Source organism: Hippocampus bargibanti, linkage group LG10 (assembly GCF_051943395.1).
Source record: "Hippocampus bargibanti isolate YZ-2025 linkage group LG10, ASM5194339v1, whole genome shotgun sequence".
NCBI classification, from domain to species: Eukaryota; Metazoa; Chordata; class Actinopteri; order Syngnathiformes; family Syngnathidae; genus Hippocampus; species Hippocampus bargibanti.
Window position 1 is genome coordinate 10847356 of NC_142743.1, and position 10551 is coordinate 10857906.

The 10551-nt window shown below is 41.0% G+C and overlaps 1 protein-coding gene across 1 annotated transcript in view; it reads right to left on the reverse strand.

The window, feature by feature from the left end:
- Nucleotides 1-10551, reverse strand: part of cxxc4 (CXXC finger 4) — a 37179-nt gene that overhangs the window by 2802 nt on the left and 23826 nt on the right. The gene's annotated exons all lie outside the window — the stretch shown is intronic.

Genomic DNA, 10551 nt, shown 5'->3' on the forward strand with positions numbered 1-10551 from the left:
TAAAAATATTATTTTATCAGAGATATAGCAGAGATGCAAAATTTTTAGGGCCAATTTATTTATTTATTTATTTATTTATTTATTCATTCATTTATTCATTTATTCTTTCATTTATTCATTTGTTTATTTACTTATTAATTTCTTTATTTACTCATTTCATCACGTGTTTATTTATTTATTTATTTATTTATTTTATTTATCTATTTACTTATTAATTTGTTCAATTTATTTATTCATTCCATCATTCATGTATTTCTTGACTTGTTTATTTACTTGTGTTTATTTATTCATTCCATCATGTATTTATTTACTTATTTATTTATTTATTTATTTAATTTATCTATTTACTTATTAATTTGTTCAATTTATTTATTCATTCCATCACTTATTTATTTATTTATTTATTTATTCATTCATTTATTTATTTATTGTGCTCAGTAGGAATTTACTCTTGTCGCGATCTCAAAATTTATAAGGTAGGAAAAAAAAGACTTACAAAGACAAAAAAGATGCTTTAGGTTCATAATTATTTATGACTCGCAGCATTAAGGAATCCAAAAATGAAGTTTGCTTATTCGTAAAGTATATTCTTAAAATTCATTGCCGATCAATCGATCCGAACGTGATTTGGACAATTTTTTGGAATCAGCATCGGCCTCAACAAAAATCCATATCGTACGTCTCGTTCGCAAACAGGAAGTCATGACGACAAGATCGGTGATGAATAAAAGCACTGAGTTAAAAAAAAAAAAACAAAAAAACATAAGAAACCCAGGGGGCCACTTTCGACGGCGACAAGCACCAAAGCGAGCAAAGCGTTTCATCAGAGATCCAGCCAAGGTGATTACATCCACGCCCCACCTACACCCCCAAATAATCACCACGTCGCATGAAATATTCCATTCCAATTCCCAGGAAGCAACAATGAGGCATTTAATTACTGCGCGCCGCAGCCGCAGCGAGGGGGAACAGTGCATCATTTCAATTTGAGCCGGCGCCAATGGAAAGCGCCACGGCAGAGTGGCATCCTCTCCTTTCCCAAACTCATTTAGAAGTCAGAGACATAAAATAGCGAAGCCTCCCACCAATCCCCATGACCAATTAGCACTCTTTTTATTTTTTCTACCCCCCTCGTTCTAGTTTTCTTCCTGCTGTTGAGTGGGAGGAAATGGTGCATAATCACAACTAAAATCACTTTAGTCTGAGTGGAGGGCAATTTTGCATTTTAATGCCCTGTAGTTTCTTAAAGGCATACTGTTGGGCACGTGCTTTTACCCGGACACAGCGTAAAAAAAAAAAAAAAAACACACACACACAAAAAAACAACAACGCCGGCCATGAAATTTTCTTGGAGGTGTGGTCGTGCCACTCTAACCTTGTGTTGGTTGCACAAATTAAGACTTGTATGACTTCTTTACAAAAAGATAACCATTGAGAGTTATTTTGCGCTACAACAAACAACTCGAGTGGCGACGTGCCATCATTAGCGATTCAGAACAAAACAAAAAATAAAAAACATTGCATTTTTCATGCTTCAAGAACACCCCACGACATATCGCCGTCTAATTAATGCACGTCACAAATGATAATTTTGTAAAACAATTAAGACATGCTAAAATGATACACAATGTATGCTAGCTATCATGCTAGCTGATAGGAGATATAGTAGCACAACAATATTGCTGTATCATTCAGTGGTCCTCTTTTTCAGACACAAACAATTCATATTTGAAAAATGTGAATGATTATGCTCGAAAAACACCTGTAGCAATTTCCATTGTTTACTTTGATGGCTTCTAACGGAACCGTAGCCGCACTGTGTTTAGTTAGCCCAAAAAATTCCACTTTCTGTTTCTGTTAATATACACACAGAAGCCTCTTGAAACGTCTCACACCAACCATTCAACAAATACACGTGTCCTTTGTCTCTAAAATGATCCTTCTACATGCTTATGAGTGAAAGTAAAAGAAGCGTTAGCATAACCGTAAATGTTTTCAAAATACCAATAAACAACTCAATGCTGTCACTGAATTCCTTGATAATTCAACTTAGCATACACTGTCAGACAATCAAATTGCTACACAAACTAAATAAAAAGCAACCTTATCCAGTTGTGTCATCTCAATAAAGTCAACATGCTAACCGCTAGCGAAAAGCTGGGTACACCGTATGTTAAAAGTCTGTCGAAAATTAGTATTTATGATTACTTTTACAATTATAGCACCAAAAAAGTTCAAACGGAGTTCATCAGTAATAATATTAAAAAAATATCTAATACATGTTATTTATAAGCACCTTTCAAAACTCTCAAAGTATTCAGTTTATCATATTTTGTAAAAATGTTTGACAGGTACATTAACATGCTAACAGCTAACGTAAAACTAGGAATACCAAATATGAAAAACTGCCTTGTATTTATGTATTTATTATTTTTTTGTGGGTTTACTCGGTCAAAGCACCAGCAAACATGCCACATTTATAACACATTCTGCTTATTGATCGTTTTAACGGGACAAATGCGGCTGTACCAAATGGGTCATTTCGGTTTTGAGCGTGGTGTTGCTCTTTAAGAGCCCTGTCAACGTTGGAGAGTAAGGTTGAGGCGAGAATGCTTGTGTTAATCCATATCCTCACATTGATCAGTCGCCGGGGGAAGTGTAGCGGGCGAGAGGCGATAATGACCCTGATCTGGGCGCTCGGCATGTGTTCGTTTTGTTAGCTTTTCGCCGTATCGATCCGATGAGGCTCCAGTCGCCGCTGGGAATGGCAAGCGATGGCCCCCCTCGCCACGCGACGCCTCAGTGGTCGGGATGGAGGAAGGTTCAATTAGTGTACGTCCACCTGAGCCTTGTCAGGCAGAGAAAAGGTGGCCCAATGTCGGACATCCGTCTTTCTATTTTCGAATGCATATACAGTAAAGTCTCGTTATATCGATATTCTTGGGAGTCGGAAAAAATATCCATATAACTGGACTATCGATATATCCGATCCTGCGGCATGTAATTTTTCTCCTTGCGTTCATAGAAATAGTATCGTAATAAGCAGTACTATCGATATAACCGATATAACGAGACTTTACTGTATCTTAAGGTCACGGATATGCTGGAGCCTAGATCAGTTGACTTTGGGCGAAAGTCGGGCTACACCATGGACTGGTCCCGAGCCAATCACAGGGTAGATTTAGACAAACCCCTGTGGACAATTAGGAGCACGGCTTTCAAACCCAACTACCGGCATATGTCAATTTATGGAATGCTAAAGCTAACAAAGTGTCGACTCAACATAGTGTTCGCAATGCGGGTTTTGTTCTTTCCAATTTGGCAAGAAATCTGATTCCAACCATATTTTTCACCAAATCCCTTGTAAACATAAAATGAAAAATAATTGTTGACTGAAATATTCTCATTTCAAGTGGCCGTGAACACTATGTAACATGAAAAAAAAATAAAAATTGAAGGAATGGCGCATACGGTCATACCTTGATTGATGTCATCCCAGCCCGCCAAAAACCCGCCAAAAACCACCATAATTATTTCGGTGTGAAAATTTAAGTCGTTTACTTTATTTATTTAGGATAAATAATAATAATAATAATAATAATAATAATAAGAAGAAGAAGAAGAACAATAACAACAACAACAACAATAATAATAATAATAATAATAATAATAATAATAATAATAATACATTTCATTTATAAGCACCTTTCAAAACTCTTAGGGTCACTTTACAGTCACAGGATAAGTTTTGCAGTGGCTGAGCAGCGGCAGCCACGCGTGCCAGCGTTCCCTCAACCCGGAAGTAACTCAAATAGATAGAAAGCTAAATAGCTCGCTAATAGATCTTTCTTCTTTTCCTTTCGGCTTTTCCTTTCAAGGGGTCGCCACAGCAAATCAGTGTCCTCCATCTTTAGAGGTTTGATCCGCATGTTTGTTTTGGCCAAGCTTTTACGTTGGATGCCCTTCCTGACACAACCCTCTGTATTTATCGGGGCTTGGGACCGGCACAAGAAGACATATGTCCCTTTGTGGCTACAGAACAAGCAACTCACTCAGTAAAAGGCTCCCAAACACTTGATCTGTAGCTAATAATAATACGAATAATAAAACATTTCATTTAAAGTGCCTTTCAAAACTCTCAAGGTCATTTTAAAGTCACAGGATAAGTTAGATAGCTAGTTAGCTAGATAGCAATCTAGCTAGCTAGCTAGCTAGATAGCTAAAAGATAGCCAGAGACCCAGCTAGATAACTAATAGACAGTAAATCGATAGCAAATAGATAGCAAATAAACACAGGCAAATAAATCAATTGTGCCCCACCCTTTTTTTCCTCAAATGTCTGCGGCATGTGTGCCTTTAAGGGGCGTGGCTTAGTGAGGACTGCTAGGAGGTGGAGTTGGACAAGCATTTCAGTGTGAAGCTCTGCTACTTTCAAATATTCTCATTTTGTCCCATTCAATCAATGAAAGTTTGCCTTCTATTGTCCACGTGCATTAATATTATCAATAAACTGCCCACACATACGACAAAGGGAGGGGCCCTTTGTCGTATGTGTATTCAAAAACCAATCGAGCAGACACAATGAGTTTGACTCCCCTCATTTAAAGCATTCAATGAAGCTTATCGCACAATTTGAGGAAACGGGAGGAATCCGGAATCCTCACGCAAGAACAACCAAAATCAAAACAAAAGGGGATTCGAATCCAGAACCTTAAAACGGTGAAGCTAATATCAAAGCGAGGAAATCGCCAGAGATGAAACAAGGCAAGGGCAAAGAACAGGAAGGGTCGACGCGGGCACGACACCCCGAGGTTTTCACCTCGAATCAAGACGGCGTGGCAGCCGCTCAGCCCCCTCATGAACGGCGGCGGCGTGTGCAGCCGAGCATACATAACAGGGCGGGCTCGCGATCGCACACGCAGCGGGAAGACAATTTCCCGCTCCGGCGGGCGAAGTATCGACAGGCCAAGCGGCGTCTCTCGACCTCAAATGAAGCGCACGTCCACGGTAGACGGCGCATTCTAAATGCCATCTTGCCGTGATAAAGATGAGGAAAGAAAGGGCTGGGAGTGCACAGGGGGGGGGGGACACGTGGCGGAAGAATTTGCCGCTGATTGCGGCTTAAGGTCTCTGGACAACCGTGACACCCCCGTGATCCTCACTCAAACTGGCAGGTGGGGCCGCAATGCCAGCTGATTGAAGCCCAGTGCAAAAAGAAAAGGAACAACTTGAATAGGAAACGTCCAAGTCAAGTCACGTCGCCGCCCAGTCCGATCACCGCGGGGGGCGCAGGCGAGACGGCTCATTTGGGCTTTTCGTGATATGACGAATGGCCGGTCATTCGAACATTTTTTTTTTGTTTTCTGGGCCACACTCATTCGTATTTTTTCACATTTTCGTCCTTCGTCAGAGCAATTTCAATTTTCGGATTCATAGTCTGCGTATTGCCTAAAGACAGCCGGGAAATGATAAATATGCTCAAATACCAGCACAAAAAATGTGAGGATAAAACCATTTTACAAGGTAACCATCGTTGACGTTGCAAAATTGATTGATCTTGTCACGAATAAGTCAAATATTTGCTTTGAACAGAACAAAACAACCCCCCCCAAAAAAACAACAAAATAAAAAAAAAAATAATTTGTGCGCAATGAGTTGTATCTTGATAAAAACGTCAAGCTAACACTATACTTTCTAAAAACATTTTTGTCAGGGTTTGCAAGATGGTGATGGCGGTTGTGGATCCCAAAAAGCAGGCAGGAGGGAGCAGGTGGTTGTGTATGACAAATTGCATTCAAATAAAGTCAGCAGGAAAAAAATCTAAAACATCAAAATCATCTGAACAGAAAAAATACAAAGTATCAAAAGAAAACCAAGAGTAAAAGTCCGCCAAGGTGAAACAAAAACATTCACAGCATACAATGCATACACAATGCACAATGCACACAATTGCATACAAAGACCCGACAACGAATGGTTGTGCCGGGAGTCCTTTTGACTGCCACTGATCAGAACGACCAGCAGCTATACAGGTGCAGGCAACCAGATCATGACAATTTTGGTCGTAGCCCACTTTGAAGTTATGAATTCCCTCGCTTTGAATTTACCTATGCAAAAAAAATATATCCGGTGTATAAGGCGCACCCAAAAGCCTTGATTTTCTTCAAAAGCTAACCCTGCCCCTTATATGCGGGTGCGCCTTATATGTGAAGTAATATTGAGCCAAACAGGTCTGGCAATTACTGTCAGCAGCCACTGACTCCATTTGTAGAAGAGGTGCGTAACGCCAGCCTCTACTGTAGCGCCTTATAACGTGGTGTGCCTTATACTCGGAAAACGTATACTGCGGCGCTCCTTATATATGGAAACCGTTTGAAAATACAACTTTCATTGGGGGCCGTCTTATATTCCGGTGTGCCTTATATATGTAGATTACATCACAGATATACAGTGAGACCTCAATTTACGAACTTAATTGGTTCCCAGACAGAGTGTGCAAGGCGAAAAGTGTGTATCTCAAAAAAAAAAAAAGGAAACCATTAAAATGGGAATAATCCGTTCCCGGGTTTCCATAAAATATACTTTTCAACTAAATAAGCCTTAAAACTACACACGACATACCTTATTCTATGTATAATAAATATGCTATTGTATTGTAATGAAAGAAATACACTGAATTGTATCATAAAGTCACTTTATTTACATTTGTGATGGTCATTTATGGCTTGATGGAATGGCGTTGGAGGTCTAAGGTCAAAGGGAATTGCTGTTTGGAAAGAGAGGCGCATTACATGACGAATGTAATTTTTGATGGTCGTTGATGGCTTATGGAAGGAGACTCACCTTCCATAAGGACTGTTGGTAACTTAACCTGTGGTGCTGTTCGGTCGTGTGCTTCCGCCGAAGATCACTCCGCCAGCCGTGGTGGGTGTGTATTATGAAAATAGTGCTTATTATAAGGTTTAATTTTCATAAATTTGACGTTTGTAAGACAAATAGTTTGTAAGTTGAGGTGTTTGTAAGTTGAGGTCTCACTGTATAATAAGGGAAAATCAGAAATGTCTAGCTTGCTGTTAGCTATTTATTGGCTTGCTAGCAAGCTTTCTATCTATTTGTCTTACTATCTATTTGAGTTACTTCCGGGTTGAGTGTACGCTGGCGCGGGCGGCTACCGCTGCTCCCCCAGAGAAAGACTTATCCTGTGACTGTAAAGTGACCTTGAGAATTTTGAAAGGCGCTTATAAATAAAATGTATTATTATTATATGGAAAAAGTTTGAAAATACACCATTCATTGGGGGTGCGCCTTATACTCCGGTGCACCTTATACAGTAAAGTCTCGTTATATCGATATTCTCGGGAGTCGGAAAAAATATCAATATAACCGGACTATCGATATATCCGATCCTGCGGCATGTAAATTTTCTCCTTGTGTTCATACAAATAGTATCGTAATAAGCAGTACTATCGATATAACCGATATCGATATAACGAGACTTTATTGTATATGGAAAAAGTTTGAAAATACACCATTCTTTGGGAGTGTGCCTTATGCTCCGGTGCGCCTTATATATGGAACAAGTTTGAAAATACACCATTCATTGGGGGTGCGCCTTATAATAATAATACATTTCATACTCCGGTGCGCCTTATATATGGGAAAAGTTTGAAAATACACCATTAATTGGGGGTGCACCTTGTACTCCGGTGCACCTTATACGCTGGAATATACAGTATATGTATATCATTATTTATGACCCAAGATAATTTCACATTTCGGTACAGATTTGAACAAGAATTATGAAATTTGACACAAGTAATTTACTTCTGCGGACCATATAAAATGACATGGTGGGCCGAAATTCTCAGTCATCTAGGTCATTGTTGAATTGACTCTCTTATTCAGGATAAGCCCGAACTGAAAAATCGATGAAGAACAAAACCCGCAAATACCTTTGCGTTCAAAACCAAAGAAGCATTTTTTGGAGATTGTACCATATTTTTCAAAGGGGGATTTTTATGACAAAAGCGATGCATGGCGGAGATTGTTCCCAATCCCCTACGAGGCTTTTACGCTATTGCGTTGAGCTGAAAGCAAGGTGTATATGTAAATGGGGGTAAGCGCAAGACTCCCCACACCCCCCAAAATAATAAAAAGGCACAAAGCGTCCAACGAGCCTGCCCCCTGGTCTACCCCGCAGCCTTGGAGTCACGCCTGAGCCGCGGCCGGAGATAAACCACTCAAGACGATGAGGGCGATAATGGCAGACGCTCCCGCGCCTCAGAATTCAATCAGCGCCGGCATGTCAGCGCCGATGAATGTAAAAGTGAAATATGCTCGCCGGCGCGCGCTAAAAGACGCCACGCGGGGCTTCTGGGGAGGAACAACAACAGGCGAAGGGGGAGGGGGAACAGCGAGCGGGGGCGGCGGCGGGGATGTGAGCAAAAAAAAAAAATGAAAATGATGTGTCTCTTCTTCTGCCGGCGCAACCCCAGCGGCATCCTGAGCAGACCGACTTTAAGCGCAGACGGTGAATAAATTACCCTTTTGAACTTGGGTGATTACAAATGTGCCCCCCCCACTTTCTCCCGAGACATGTCTGCCACTAACCCCCCACCCCTATTTTTTTGGCTCTGGGCTCCTCCAATGATCGAATGATAGGAATGTAATCATCGGAAAAGCTTTTAATTTGGTGGAATTATTGGCTCGAAACAACCGTTTGCGTCGCCGTTCCTGAAGGACAAGATGGAAAAGAGGGAAGACTTAAAATCGATAAATGGGGGAGAATACAAGCAGTTCAGGGTGTCCCCCCCCCGCCCCACAGATGTTTATCCATGTCAATCATTCATTTTTCGACCCACTTTATCCTCACAAGGGACGCGAGGAGAGCTGGAGCCTATCCCAGCTGTTTTTGTGTAGTAGGTGGGGGACACCCTGAACCGATTGCCAGGCAATCCCAGATGTTTACCTATGTTAATAACATTTTTTCACTTCACCTTCAATTCAGCTCAATTTTTTGCACTCAAAGTTACTGCTGCTACAAATTGGCCACCCAGGTTGACCGGTTCTCAAATTTTACACTCCGCACAAGTAACGCACGAATAGTTTTCGACAAAGAAATTCTAAGATAAAAAACCTTTTTTTCCTTGCGTCCTTGAACACACCAGAGTTGTTCCCTTGGAACATTCGGTGATGACACCCTGCTCTGAAATCAGCGTGGCTGTTCAGGCTCAAACTCGCCAGGATCAGGAGAGCGGAGCTGGGGGGATGATTTTCATCATGCTCAAGTGGGGAGGCAGCACGCATTCAGTGGGGGCACGGATACGAAAGAAGCGGCAAGTGGGAGTTTCGTCGGCGCAGTCGGCCCGAACTGATGGCTTATATATTGCCTGTCACTTTATTCGGCGGGAATATTGGGGCGTTGCCAAACTCAAACCTGCAAGGTACAGCAATCCATCACCTGTGCCGCAGCCTGGGGAGGCTGAGGAGATGGGGGAGGATCTCATCTCCAAGCTTGTAGCCAATATTCCCGCTAACCCCAATGCCATTTATAAAAACTACCTCTTGCCAAGGCCGCCATGACAGAGAGGCCCGCTTATCTCGTCGTCTACGCGCCAATGGCGCCCCCGGGCCCCGCGTTGTTGCATACGAATATATAGCATATGGGGGAAGGGGGGTTAAATTACTGCTATCTTCCGCAGTCGTGACATTCAAAATATGGCATAGAAAACTATATATTTTTAAAGAGATGCATTCATGTACAGTGGTAGGTCTATTTACGAAATTAATTGTTTTTGAAAGAAATTTCTGACCTAGAAAAGTTTGTAAGCCGAGACAAGTTTTCCATTTAAATGCCCTAATCCGTTCCAAGACCTCTAAAATTCAGACAAATGTTTTCTAAAGCATACAAATGCATCAAAATATCTAAAACAAAAAATAGAATTATATATTTTCCACAATAAACAAGAGTTGTAGATAATGGAAAACTACTAAAAAAGGGTAAATAATCATATCACACCATCTTTATTTTCTCTCAGAAGCGGTTTTTAGCTGGCGTTTTGTAGAGAACCGAACCACAGACGTTTGCTTTTGTCAGCTTTTAACAATTCTTCAAAAATGTCATACCTCAACATAGTGAGCGATCGCCCAACTGGTGGCCACTTTTTTTGGCCGATTCACATTTACGTAAAAACTATCGGGGTGCCTCACACACAAGATAAATGACAAGGCTGCCGCATAGACACGCACCTATCCATTTATAAATCTACACGCAGAGACACATGTCTCTATTAGCCAATGGGATGCCAGGATGATGCTCGGTAACAGCCAATAGCAGAGCAGCCACAAGTATGTTGCATTCAGGGAACCCTGAACGCTGAGTACTTTATTGTGATGTGATATTTTCCGTTTGGGACATTTGCTACCTTGAAATTTTTGTATGAAGAGACGTTCATAAATACCACTATAGTATAGTGGTATTCTGTATAGTGACTATACAGACGCACCCCTACTTACGAACATTCGAGTTACGAACAACGGTACATACGAACG